This window comes from Channa argus, chromosome 9 (genome assembly GCF_033026475.1).
Source record: "Channa argus isolate prfri chromosome 9, Channa argus male v1.0, whole genome shotgun sequence".
NCBI classification, from domain to species: Eukaryota; Metazoa; Chordata; class Actinopteri; order Anabantiformes; family Channidae; genus Channa; species Channa argus.
Window position 1 is genome coordinate 6,627,051 of NC_090205.1, and position 6,164 is coordinate 6,633,214.

Below are 6,164 nucleotides of genomic sequence, written 5' to 3' on the forward strand. Positions count from 1 at the left end.
CTTCAAATACATCATCTTTTAGGTTGGTGACAAAGTTTAGTCATCAGTATAAAAAACTTTGTTGCCAAACACACATGTAAAAACTCTGAAATAAATGTTCTGTAGATGATATTTAAACTAGTCACATTTCATAACAAGCAGCACCATTAAAAAACTTTCCTCAAACACCTACTCAAAGAAATATGCACAATAGTCTAAAAAATAGTCTGCATTACTTAACAACAACAAGCTTTTCTATGTGTCTGAAGAGAGAAAGCAGTTGCATGGCAGCATCACTGAAATGACTGAGCAGCTGAACAGATTTCAGAGTTTGACCACAGTCACTCAGCTCTGTGGTTACTGCCCCACACTGTAAGATCTCTGTGGTAAAATGATGAGCTAATCTATATTTTACAAATCATCTAGATCAACATATTTGTTGGGAAGAGCAACTATGTGCTAAAACTGGCACCACAGCAGAAACCCACAACTGGATTGGTTTGACTGACAGGGAAGAAGGAGGCAACTGGAAATGCACTGATGAAACTTTACTGATTCTGAGGTTGGACATTAATGTGTTTTGCAGAACATATTACAGCCTCTGAAATTAACATACTGTGTCATCACAAAGTGTCTTGTTGCTGCTTCAGGTGAAGTAGAATAAATGTGACTGGTGTCAGTTTAGTACAGCAAATGTCAGAATTGTGAAGAAACGGAACTAAGTGCTTCAATCTTCTATTAGTGTAGTTTGCTGTGTCTCCTTATGAGAATTGCCCACTATCAAAACCACAAGGCCCATCACTTCCTCTAAAGCCCAGGGTTCTTAGTATCTGAAACCAAAGTGTCTTTATCATTTACATGAACTGTGCTGCAAAGCTGACCAGAGCTCTGAGGCAGTTAACAAACCTGTGATCAATGGAGGAAATATATATCAATGTTGAACATGACAAGTCTGTTCACTCAAGTCCTTCAACAAATCAGACAGGTAAGAATGTTTAATTAGTTGCTGAGTGGAGATTAAATGTGTTTTAATCATGTTATTTCTGATCTAAGACTGTGTTTACTGGTCTTTTTCTGTTCAGGTCCCAGGAGCTCAGACAGCAGATGTCATGGAGCTGTTGTTCTCTGTCTGGGGCTGCTGAGTGTCTTCCTGTTGGCTGGACTCATCGTCCTCGGTGTCCACTGTGAGTCCATGTTACATAAGTTCATATCAGAGTCACTTTATGAGTTCCAGAAGTATTATCATTGTCATCAAGTGTAAAAATTGAATGTTTGTAACACGTTGTTTTGACTAAAATGACAAAGTTCAGCAGGAAAAGTGCTTTCAGCTGTTCAGCACCAGACAAACAGGAACTTCACCTCCACTTATTCTCTGACATTATTAGTGTGAATCACACTCTTGTTGTACATGTTTTTTGGCCTGCTACTAGTCCTAAACACTAACAGCTACAAACATGGTTCCAACTCTAACATGTTAAGCCTGGTCAGGAGAGGGATGCTTTTACTTTGTGTGCTGATAGCTAACATACAATAATTATTATGAATAGTTTTGTGTTGTTCCAGAGCATTAACACTTTTGAAAAACTGACTTTTTATTTTTTAGCTTTTTGTTCTGAATTAAGAATAAATAGGTATTTAACCATTAAACAATTTGATTTGTCCAGCTCAGACAATACTTTTACACTTTTGATGAGGTGTTTTATTTGTTGTACACTCTCCTTGGTGGAACCCTGTTACGAATACTCAGAAACCTGAAAAAGGTTTATTTTAAAATATTGTGGAATAAACCCTTCACCATTAAAGAAAGTTGTTTAGTGCTTTTTATCTGCCTGTGCTGTTCCATTCGTGGAACTGCAGTTAATTTTTTGAAAAGATTTTGCATTAGTTTCATTTCTACATTATTCAGTTCTTCAGTTAGTCAGCAGAAATGGCTGCAAGCGGCGATGGGAGCATAGCGCCACCTGCGGAAGAGTTTTGATGCAGCAATTGTAAACAGAATTTTGTAGCGTCTGTTTTCACTTCTCTAGTTTTCAATGCCTTTAAACCTGCTACGCATGGCAACATTTAAAATGTTCAGGGCTTCTAATCTGGCGGCGGCGAAGGCTGCGAGCAGCTGCAGCAGCTGGCATTTTCTTCATTTGTCCATTGTATTATGCACATTATGCCTGTATGCAAACATGCTACATTACATCAAAAGCCATTATAACAGTTCTACAGCAGAATAGCTGATAAGTATATTGCTATGTTTACAGAGTTGTACCATCAGAACAGGCAAATGTTTGATGCCTCCACCAAAAATGAGGAAAAGGCCCCAGTGGCCCCTCATTTTGGCACATTTAGCAAAGTCAGCAACAAATACTCTTAAACCTCCTGTAAAGGCTCTATACTGTGCACCACTGCCACTGAGGAGTCATTACACTTCTTTGCCTAGGACCCCCTGGTTAACCACTGTTTTTAATGCTTTTTTAAAAAAGCCACTTATTGTACTGTAGGAGTAAAAGTGTAAGATTGTGCTGGAGATTTTTAGAATATGAAACTTAAATCATGGGCATCAATTTTTTGTAAAGTTTGGGGGAAAACATCTGACCTGGCTAAATAGTAAGTAGTATTACATTATATGAATTCATGTGGTTTCAGATTATAACTCAGTAGCAGAACCTTCCACCATCAAAACCAAACTGACTGAGCTTCTCCAGGACAGTAAGAACAAAGTGTCTTCACTGACTGAAGAGAGAGACCAGCTGAATACCAGACTCAATAAAACAGCAGAGGAACTGAACAAGTGTCAGAGTGAGTAGGTGTAGGCAGTATGGGATAAGGCCTTTAATGGTTTCAAGGATTGAGACATGCTTCCCCTCTGAGAATCGCCCCCTTGTTGTGGGCTCACTTTTTCTGTACATAGTTTCTTATTTAATTTTTATTGTATTTTATTTTGTGTACATGCGTCATATTCGTTGTGTATCACACCTTTGCACTTTCACATTTTAGATTATTTGTTTGCACCTAGTAACCTTAAGTTTTCTTAACTGTGAATAGCAATAAACAGTTTTCTCATTGTGTAGGGGCTTGTGGGTCCCTATGTTCCTTGGAGCTTTGTTGTTGGGGGCAACAGGTCCTGGTAGGGTCTCAGAAGGCAAAGTGGTCCCAGAGGTGTTTCCAGACTAAATGCAATTCACAGACACCCTGAGGATATGGCAGTTCAGTAACTTGGTAACTTGCCTAAAATAGGGAGACCAGTGCACCATTCTGTAGCCAGACCTGGGAAGGGAGCCACCATCCTGTAGGCCCACTATATGCAGGAACAGAAGTCAGGGTTGGGTACAATGCAAGCTGGGCAGCAGGCAATGTTGGGAGTCTAGACATGCTGATTCAGTGCTTTGGAAGCTACAGTATATCTAGGAACATGGAATTTCACCTTTCTGTCCGGGAAGTGAACTGGAGTTGCTGTGAGAGGATGAGTGATACCAACTAGATATAGTGGGGCTTAACTCTACACATAGCACTGTCTCTGGAACCAAACTTCTAGAGAGTAGTTGGACTTTTTTTTGGAGTTGCCTAGAGTGAGAGGTGTGAGGCAAATGTGGGGATACTCACAAGTCCCCGGCTGAGTGCTGCTGTGTTGGTATACTCCCTGGTGAATGAGAGGGTCTCCCATAATGACAGCTTCAACTTGAAAGCACGTATGCTGTCATGATACCGCGTGACAAGTTATTCAGGTGCTCTGTAACATCCACCATAAATGCAAGGTCCTGTATCCACTCTGCGGAATGAAATTCTAACACTGGTTTGCCCTTTTCTTCCATGAACTGTTCAATTTCTTCTCGTAAATCAAAGAAACGCCACAGCACCTCGGCTTAACCATCTTACCTCAGTGTGGTATGGCAGCTCATAGATGTGGTCTTTCTCTCTGAGAAGGCCGTCAAACTGATGGTGATTCAGGCTTCTGGATCGGACGAAATTAACAGTTTGGATGACAACCTTCATGACGTTATCCATCTTTAATGACTTGCAACACAAAGCCTCCTGGTGCAAAATATAGTGAAAAGTCCAAAAATTACGTCCTCCATTTGCAGATTGCACTTTCTATCTGAACTTTGTCACAACGCCTGTTTTTTTACTGATCATTGAAGGCGCACCATTTGTAGCCAGGCTTACAGTGCGGGACCAGTCCACTCCGACCCTGTCCAGCGCGCCGGCGAGGGTGGTGAAGAAATGTGTGTGTGTTTCTTGTCAGGCTGATATTTGCAAAAGCCTGTAGGGGTCCTTATGTTCCTTGGAGCTTTGTTGTTGGGGACAACAGGTCCTGGTAGGGTCTGAGAAGGTAAAGTGTCACTGATGTCTTGGCTGTGAGTAAACAGAGACTGCTGTTTCTTCAGACCTGCCAAAAGTTCATTCACCTTCTCTCTTCTCCGCTGTCCTTGAAAGTTGTCATATTTGTCGGTATGAAGACTCACATAGTGGCGACGAAGGTTATATTCTTTCAGCACCGCAACATGCTGTGAACACACCAAATATACAGCTTTCCCATTCACTTCCGTGAATAAATAGGAGGATGATCATTTTTCTTGGAACAGTCTGCATTCTGCATCCACTTTTCTCTTTTTTGACAGAGACATATTGGGGCAATGAGGGTGCCAAAGCATATAATGTTAAAAGTAGAAGCCGTAATAAATATTGCGGGCAAAACAAAGTAGTTCATCCAGACTGGCTGCACTTGCTTTACCTACTTGCTCTGCGTCGGTAAACAGTTTGCTTGCTTAACACAACTGCTATTGCGCCGACCACTGGACACAATTGGAACAGTAGTTTATTTTATTAAAAAATTGCAAGTCACTGAGTGCTGCTGTGTTGGAATACTCCCTGGTGAATGAGAGGGTCACCTATATGTGAGGGGGAGGCTCTGGCTGTTGTGTGTGCTTACGCACCAAAAAGCACTACAGAGTATCCAGCCATCTTGGAGACTTTGGGTCGGGTCCTTGAAGGTACCACTTTGGGACTCCATAGTTCTGCTGGGGGACTTCAACACCCAGCTTATGACTAGGTGTCTCAGTAGGGTTTTGTGAGGGGTACAGCGGAAAACCTAACTTCACCTGCTGCTGACAGTTTATAAGCGGAAGATAATTAGTGGATGAATTTAGACATTCATTTGCTTGTCAACTGTACACTTAGTGTTTAACTGTTTGCATGTTTTACTTCATACCATCTTTCTCTGGCAGTAGATGGAGTTGTGTCTTGATACATTTCTAATATCTATTGTTTTACGTTGCAGAGAAAACTTTTCCTGCAGGATTGACGATGTTTAGCTACTCCTGTTATCTCCTGTCCACTGAGTCTGATTCATGGACAAAAGGCAGAGAGGACTGCAGAAAGAGAGGAGCAGACCTGGTGGTCATTAACAGTGCTGAAGAACAGGTGCAGTGTGTCCAAATCTGTGTAAAATAAGCTTCAATCATTATTAAATTAATCTGTACTTTATATTTTTATACATTGTTGATGTTGCAGGCCAATTTAATAATTACAGAGAATCGGTTTTCAGAGTAGTTTCACAAACACTGCTCCTCTTCGTACTAACATCTGTTAAGTCTGACTATCCAAAACCAAGCCAAAATTCAAACAAGATACAGAGATTTATCACAAGATAGAGACACAGGTAGATCCAAAAAACAGAGCAGAAGTTTGTCACCAGTGAGGACAGAGTAAACCAGACAGAGGCAGTGGCAATGAGAGCAGGTCTGAGGACCAAATCAGGCTAATTTTTGGGAAGGAGAAACACCGGTGAATACAATGATGCTGATTATGAAGGTAGAACTAGAAACTCTGAGGAGGGGTGAGATAGGAAGTGATTAAGTCAAAATAAAAGTCAGAAAATGGAACTAAAGCTGGAGGCCATGACAGTTCTGAATCCACTGTATTATGAATTGGATGATTTCAACTTTTCTGAATGTATCAACAAATATTTCCACTGTAGTTTGTAATAGATTGAAAGCGTGGGTCCTCTTTCTTTGTGCCTTGCTCCTCGTGGTTAAAAGAAAAATATCAGTGCAGTGATTGTCTTTTGTTTATGTCAAGTCAAGTCAAGTCAAGTCAAGTGGCTTTTATTGTCATTTCTACTATACACAGTGGTACACAGTACACAGTAGAAACGAGATAACGTTCCTCCAAGAACCAAGGTGCTACAAACAACA